At 36.1% G+C, this 6,999-nt stretch overlaps 1 pseudogene across 1 annotated transcript; it reads right to left on the bottom strand.

Moving 5' to 3' along the window:
• Nucleotides 1-216: 216 nt before the first annotated feature.
• Nucleotides 217-6,047, bottom strand: LOC143551105 (4-coumarate--CoA ligase 2-like; annotated as a pseudogene). Its single transcript, XR_013138439.1, has 7 exons — nucleotides 5,613-6,047; nucleotides 4,785-5,210; nucleotides 3,705-3,814; nucleotides 1,316-1,514; nucleotides 931-1,144; nucleotides 641-743; nucleotides 217-372 (listed from the first exon to the last, which is right to left on the bottom strand). The product of XR_013138439.1 is annotated as a 4-coumarate--CoA ligase 2-like (transcript).
• Between the last annotated feature and the right edge of the window lie 952 nt (nucleotides 6,048-6,999).

Raw genomic sequence — 6,999 nt, 5'->3', positions numbered from 1 at the left:
GTGGAGTGCAATATTTCCGTTGGTACCGGATAACACATCACCATCCTGGTTGTGTCCCGTCCACCTTTATACGGTGAAAGTTTGTCTAAAAGAGAACATAGACTGAAATTATTAGTTGAATACAAAATAGGCAATGCATAATGCTTGTATTAAACTATTTAAAGGCTACCATCATTAAAAAACAAAGAGTCAAAATGCAAACAAAAAAAACATTGTTCAGCAATTAAACTTTTTTGATGTATATAGAGAAAAATAATTTGGAACACCAGCTTCAAGCTTCACTCGCAGCGCTTTGCGAAGAATTTTCCCCGATGGTGATTTTGGAATTGTGTCGATGAAGAACACACGATTTATTCTCTTATAGAATACCACCTACATTGTAATAAATCGTAATCAGTATCTGTTAAATATAAGTCAACATGTATTCACACACGTGAGAACTGCATAAACATTAATAGGTATCATTTACAATCCAAAGCGATAAAGAATAAAAAGAGTTGGTTACATAACCTTCTTTTGTATTATGGTTAAAGCAATAGATGCAACTGCTAATATATGATTTTAGTTTAAGTTGGCTCTTGCTATACTTATGTAACTTTTGAAAATAAACTCGGGATATATATGAATCTGTTACAATTACCTGTTTGGATACGAATTGCTTGATATCATCCTCTGTTACACCTGAGCCATTTATTTTCACCACAAAAGCAACCGGAACCTCTCCAGCTGCTTCATTTACCATACTGAGATAAACAGATAGTCTACGGTCAACATTCGAGTCAAAATCATGTTCTAAGTTGCAAATGTCTATTAAGTAATGGTAAAACCTCATCAAACATCATATAGAAGTATGATGTACTAATTAACATATTTTATTACAGTTTATAGAAAATATATAATTCAAAATATATCTGAGTAGAATGAACTTACGGGATCACAGCAGCGTCCGAAATGTCAGTATGACTTAGTAATAACGCTTCAAGCTCAGCAGGTGCTACTTGGAATCCTTTGTATTTAATCAACTCCTTGAGCCGATCCATTATGAATAGCTCATCATCGTCATCAATCAACCCTATATCGCCCGTGTGTAGCCACCCGATCGAGTCTATTGTTGCGTCTGTGGCTTCCGGATCATTAAGGTAACCTATAAAGAATATTTTAACATGAAACCATAGTTAATTAATCATAAATAATCATCCTAGGACACAATGGATATATATATGAATATGTACTAATCAATTAATTCATAATATGCCGTTTACATACAAAGAATAAACATAATTTTGTTTTTAACTTTCATTAAAATGGTATATACCTTTCATGATTTGATCACCACGAATACAAATCTCGCCTCGTTGATTCCTGGGGAGGGATGCGCCTGACTCAGGGTCGACAATCTTCATCTCAGCGTTACGGACCACAGTGCCACATGCTCCGGACTTGCTCTCATAAGGCTCCTTAGCAAAGGCTAAACACACGGCTAGCACCGGTCCGGCCTCTGTCATACCATAACCCTGTCATGATCATTCATGTCAATCTCATAGTTAATACTTACCCCATCAATTTCATATAATGTGTCATTGATTAACAACGAGTTGTATATACAAGTAATATACATCTACCTATATTCTAATAAAAGAGATAGCAAGAATATAAAGAGATAGCTAAAAACACATGTAATTTGGAGATTCACTACTGGCATAAAATCCCCGCTAAAACTATTCTTTTATTTTTAATGAAAATATATTTGTGTGAATGTAATCAAAACATATCAATTTTCTATTTATTTAAATAACTAATTACCTAAATTATATGAATTAAAATTTAAATATATACGATTATTTATGTCAGTATAACTTAGGAAATGAGAAGTACTTTTTTTATTAAATTAATTTGTATACATTTATGAGCGTAGTAGATGAATGCGATAAAATTAAATGAACGATATTTATAGGTGTAAGATGATAAAGAAGAGATTATGAATTAACAACAATTTTATTCTCATATATTCATTTCAACCTCCACATATCCAAGGATTTTTCATCCAATTCTTTTACAACTGTAATACAAAAGCGTATTTTATTCATGTTAAATTTATAAATGATATTCTTTTTTATGTCATTCATAATGAACTGTCTTATTATCTTTTATTATAATCCATTATTCCATTTAAAAATATAATTAAAACTTACAAAATCATCAGATGCACCTTTTTGTAATTATGATGAAATTGTGTGAGAATACACCACGTATTCATATGAATATTCTATTATAAAATATAATTTGAACATACAAAACCATTTAATTTGATAAAATATAGGCTTTTTAAAAAATTTAGCATTTAATTTCTATAGCTTATTTATATTTCTTTTAAACATCATGTGTATCATACGGATTCTAAAACTAGTATATATTAAAAAAAATATTTTATGTTTGGTGCTAATTAACATGATTGTTTGCCTTTAGTTTTCAACAAGAATGAACCAAACAATATTATGTAACCGTCAGGTTAGGAAATACAGTATTTGTGTAACATCGTTTTTAACGGCCAATAAATATAGCATATCTAGGTATTCCGTTCGAGTTGACCTAATGACAAAAGGTTACCGTCAGCTGGCCCAACCCAGTCGTACAGAGCCCTTATGCGCATCTAAGTTATCTCCAGTTACGGGAAAAACCCACCCGCCCGAAGGCCCACTGATGGTAAAATCCGAAGGCCCTGAGGATCGAACTGGATATCACAAAGATCCGAATATTCCTTCATAGAACCGCTCACGTCCCCTCCAAAGTGTTGTAAGTAAAGATTTAACTTAGATCTCCATTGAGAAACCTATGTTTTCTACCGCTACACTAGACTGGAAAGGACATTAAAAGTTATATATAAAAGTAATAAATCTTTATCAAAAAGATGCTATAATTACCATTGATGTAAAGTATGTAGAAGAAAAGGGGAGGCAGCCAGTGTTTAATATTATGAACTCAACTACACAGTATAGCCATCAAGTTAAGCATGAGGTTAGATTCGGACTTCAAACAGGTCAGTTATATTAGTTACATTGATCGGGTATTTTAATTATCTCAATCTCATACTCGGTATTATAACCATCAAATGAAGGATATAATATTGATTTAACAAAATAACAAGAGTAAGTATGAATAACCGAGAAGTAAGAGAGGTGAATCGAATAATAAGAATTTAAAGACAAAATTATGGTTTAAATTAAAGAATTTATTGTCTATTGACAATTGTTAAAGTTAGAAATAAAGTTTTATTTTAAATATGTGTGATTATGATAAATATATTTTTTCTAGTATAAATAGTTGGTCTAGAATAATTGTAGAATAATTGTAAAATATGATTTTCGTTTTTAATAGTATTGAAAGAGCCGTGAGGAGTTATCATCAAAATATCAGTGTTTGCATCAGAACACTTTCTATATTCTAACGAGCATCCAAGATTCCTATATCGGGGCAAAATTTTAGTGAAATACTAAAATTACTTGTCAGTTACAAACTACGTGTAAACATATCCATTTACTGTGTGTTTAAAAGTGTGTTAATGTGTGAGAGAGTAAGTCTATGGAATTCATACTCATACCTAGGATACATTTGGTATCGAATTAGTATGGTATTCAGTGCCTATATTTTTAGAAATTTGGTATTGTTATTTTGGTATAGGTAGAGTACTGAGACAATATTCATACCTGTCCGAGTTTTGCATTTGGAAACTTGATTCTAACAGTATCTTCCAGCTCCTTCCCCAACGACGCCGCGCCAGACATCACCATCCTCATCGACGATAAATCATACTTATTGAAGAGGTAGGTCCCAGCAGAACCCAGTTGGACCCGCAAGACTCACCTTGAACAGGGACGTCTGCGCAAGGACCAACTGCTCCAGCAGGACCCACCATGCTCAAAGAACCTTACGCGCAGTACGCCAGCTGTACCCGCAGGAAAAGCCTCCCAATGGTGAAGTACCCCGCCTGTTCCCGCAGCTGCGGATACAAGCCATCAGGGAAGGCTACCCGCACTAACAGCAAGGCTACACGCACAAGGCATTAGCTACTTCAGTAGTCACATGAAGGAATGAGCAAGGCGGGAATACTCCCGCCCAAGTGAGCCAGTCCGTATGCTTCTGGAAGGTCTTTCGTACTATACCTACTAAGGTATGGGCGGAACAGACAAATTGACCAAAGCAGCCCATGAACCAATCACAGGGTGACAGCTCACCGACAACAATACGAGGAGGAGCACCATCTAGTACTGTTTGTTACTATTAGCCGCTGCCTACTCACCAACCCTTACGAGGGGACGTGCGCAGCATACAGTTGGTGGAACAGTGCGTAGCCGGCAGTAAAGGAACAGTATACAGCCGACCTTTACTGTTGGCCGTAGCCTACCTACCAACCAGCATGGCCTGTGCGTAGTCCACTGTTGGTGGAACAGGATTACTATTCAGCCGGCTGTACCTTCTAGGAAACCTACCTTCGGCTATAAATACTCCAACACCTTGGAATGGTAAGGACATCATCTGATATCTCAATCTTATCTAGCAATCTCTTAATATACACTTATATTCAGAGCAATCTAGTCTGATTCTCACGCCGGAGGGTGGTCACAAGGAGGAACCCCCCCTTCTCAGTGACGAGCTTACGGTGTCTGTTTTGCAGGTCCCCTGAAGAACAATTCTCTGCTAGACCTCATCCCCGTGGGAAACATTACTTAACCCCCAGATTATCTATAATCTGTCCAGGGTTCACTTAGTGTTTCTTCACTTATCCACGACTACTTCATTGTTCGCAGTCGCTAACAAGATCGGCGGCACAAACGGACCGATCGTCACTTTATACTTCTCGATCAGCTCCAAAATCGACATAATATCAAATTTCTGCATGATTAAAATTGTCGCCCCCACGCGTAATCCACATAATAAAATCGAACTCAACGCATAGATATGAAACAACGGTAACACACACATCAACACATCCATATGTTCGGATTCTCTCCGTCCACTTGTTGTGCGATGTTTGTCACGAGCCCCTTGTGAGTCAACATCACTCCCTTCGGTAGTCCCGTGGTACCTGAAGAGTACAGGAGTGCTACGACGTCGTCACACAAGATCTCAACTTTCGGTAATTTAGTCTCGTCGCCAGAAGTTAACTCGGAGTAGTGCAAGCATCCTTCTGGAGCCGAATCAATGCATATTACCTAAACATATTAGTAATTGTTAGAAGGTAATTTTATGTAAAATATAAGTGTGTGTGGGGTGGGGGGGTGGGGGGGCGGGTAACCCTTTAGTTACACATCGTATGCGTGCTGAGCCGCCCTATGGGGGGGGCATGGTTTCTGGCACGATCACCTCGGTAGCCCGAAGTTTTTTAACGATTCTAAATTTTTAAAAATTTTATAAATCTTTAACAGACGACCTTGCGCGCTGATTTAGACTGAATGCCACTAAGTCAGAATGAGGTAATCCGAAATTTATTAAAAGAATTTATTACGGTTCTAAATTTTAAAAATTTAATAAATCTTTAACAATTTATTAAAAGAATTTATTAGTGAACGTCACTAAGTCATAATCCGAGTTAGAAACTATGAGCTTAACTTTACCTTGATTGAATTCTCTAACGCAAATGCTTCCACTTTGGAGACATGCGCACACTGGGTGACGATGATTTTAGCTCCTGACGCTTTCGCTTGCTTGATAATTTCACCCGCAGTGAAATAAGGATTCGCGGTTGTTGAGATGGCACCGAGGTATGAAGCTCCAACGAAGGAATACACATATTCTGGTGAGTTCGGGAGTAGAATCATGATCACATCACCTTTGTTGATACCGTGTTTGTGAAGTGAGGAAGCAACTTTTCGTGACGTGAGGTCGACTTCAGCGTAGGTGTACACTTGGCCCGAGGCACCGTCAATTAAACACTGTTGGTTGATGACGCTAGAAATGTTTTCGAAGCAGTATGAGTGTAGCGGTAGGTGTTTTGGTATGTATATGTTCGGCAACTTTGATCGGAATATTATTTCCTTTTGTGTTTCCATTGGGTATTTTCTTAGCGAAATATTTTGTGTATTTTTATGGGAATTAAAAGCCAAAAGGACAAGTCTTTTATAAGCAACTACTTGTGGTAAAAGGTTTAGTGGGAAAGGGTGAATTTGGTATTGTGGTGGGAAAGGGTGAGTTTATTATGTTGGGTTAGTTTAAAGGGTGTTAAATAAATTTCTATCTAGAGAAAAATTTTAAAATGGTATTTGTGGTTTGACTATATTGAAAATTTGATTCTTTTGTATTTTAAAATTTAGAAGTCTAGTCCAAATGTTTATGATATAGTTGCATGTCTAGTCGTCACTGCTAATCACAGTTAGTTTTTAACGGAAAAAAATGATATCGTTGTGTCATTCATGTGAGAGTAATTGTGTTTTTCTAATTTGAAACTTTAATAAATACTCCATTAAAGTCTAGAACTTCTACGGTTGACTAAATCAACTTCGATCAGTGTAAAATCAAAGGTTTAGATGAAGGTGATGAAATCGACGTTAGGAGTTTTGGAGTTAAAAGTGAACATTTTTTTTAGGATTCCAAGTTTAAAAAGACGTGATTTCTTTCACATTAATAGCACAAGATATCACTTTTTCGTTAGAAACTAGACTGCCGTTTAGATGGAGGGACACAAATCGACGAGCCAAGAAACCAAGGAACTCATTCGTGTCATTTTTACTTTCAGAAGTGTAAACGTGGCCTGCCCTGTAACCACATGGACTCACAAAGAATTTCTTTCTTGTTTCCTTTTATATTTGTTATTATTTTATTACCATATAATCAATGCATGATCATACTTCCTTATAATTGATAATACTAACCATAACATCTACTATATTAAATTTATTTCATCATTTACTGGTCAACGAAATTAATTTGAATCTTCTTTTTCCAAAAAAGCAGGACTTATAAAGAATCAAAGTTAATAATAGGATTGGTTAAGGAACCAACTGA

The sequence above is a fragment of the Bidens hawaiensis genome, unplaced genomic scaffold (assembly GCF_021521415.1).
Source record: "Bidens hawaiensis isolate Kalapana, Puna unplaced genomic scaffold, B.hawaiensis_p1.1 tig00001016_1, whole genome shotgun sequence".
NCBI lineage: Eukaryota > Viridiplantae > Streptophyta > Magnoliopsida > Asterales > Asteraceae > Bidens > Bidens hawaiensis.
Note: the sequence above shows the minus strand (reverse complement) of the source record. Positions and strands in the feature narration are given on the sequence as shown.